This window comes from Cebus imitator, unplaced genomic scaffold, assembly GCF_001604975.1.
Source record: "Cebus imitator isolate Cc_AM_T3 unplaced genomic scaffold, Cebus_imitator-1.0 Scaffold13, whole genome shotgun sequence".
NCBI classification, from domain to species: Eukaryota; Metazoa; Chordata; class Mammalia; order Primates; family Cebidae; genus Cebus; species Cebus imitator.
The window spans coordinates 8,541,764-8,542,917 of record NW_016107328.1 but is presented as its reverse complement, the minus strand read 5'-3'; positions in this window follow the sequence as shown (position 1 = coordinate 8,542,917).

The window sequence follows — 1,154 nt, the reverse complement described above, 5'->3', positions numbered from 1 at the left end:
AAAAAAAAAAAAAAAAAAAAAAAAAAAAAACTGGATCACTCTGTGCAGTTCTCCGATTTCACTGATGAGAAACTGACACCTTGAGCGGCAAGTGTCTAGTTTAATAACACAGGAGGAGCAGAAAGCAGATGTCCCTTTTCTTGGTACTTCTAACCACAGCTGTTGTCTTTATTATACGTAATTCTTTCAGGAGCCAAGAAATTCTATGATGGCAATTTAAAAGCAATCAGCTTCTTTGTGTCTGACCAATGACAGGTGGGTACATGGTTCTGTTTGCTATAGATAAACCGAGTTGATCAAAACATTAAAAACTTTCTGCGGGATGGGCCAGTCCAACCAGCTTGTGATATTCAGAGTTGATGTTAATGCATTAAAAAAGGTAATAAACCAACCTCATTATTCTTGGCCATTTATAAGGAACTGCTCTTGCTTGGGAGAACCTGTGCTTCTGGTTCTAAACTAAGAATTGCTCAATCTGGACCTCATTCATAGGGCAAGAGCTCGGAAGATCTTCCATCTGGCTTGGATTACCTTACAGGCTGGAGAAAATGGAGGATTATTCTCTAGTTAATGCTGAAAACACCTAGCATAATGCTTGGTACCTAGTAGGCTCTCAAAAATCCTCTGCTGAGTCTAAATAAAAAACAGCAACAATGACAAAACCTTTCTAAAATGTTTTGCTTAGGCTGGGGGCGGTGGTTCAAGCCTGTAATCCCAGCACTTTGGGAGGCTGAGGTGGGCAGATCATGAGGTCGGGAGTTCAAGACCAACCTGGCCAACATGGAAAAACCTTGTCTCTACTAAAAATACAAAAGTATTAGCTAGGCATGGTGGTGCATGCCTGTAGACCCAGCTACTCGGGAGGTTGAGGCAGAAGAATTGCTTGAACCCAGGAGGCGGAGGTTGCAGTGAGTCAGTATAGCGCCACTGCACACCAGCCTGGGTGACAGAGTGAATTTTGTCTCATTTTTGTCATAACGTAGTGGTTATAATTAGGGACTTTTGAATAAGCTGAGTGACCTTAAATAAACCAATGAAGCGCTGGGCGCGGTGGCTCAAGCCTGTAATCCCAGCACTTTGGGAGGCCGAGGCGGGTGGATCACGAGGTCAAGAGATCGAGACCATCCTGGTCAACATGGTGAAACCCCGTCTCT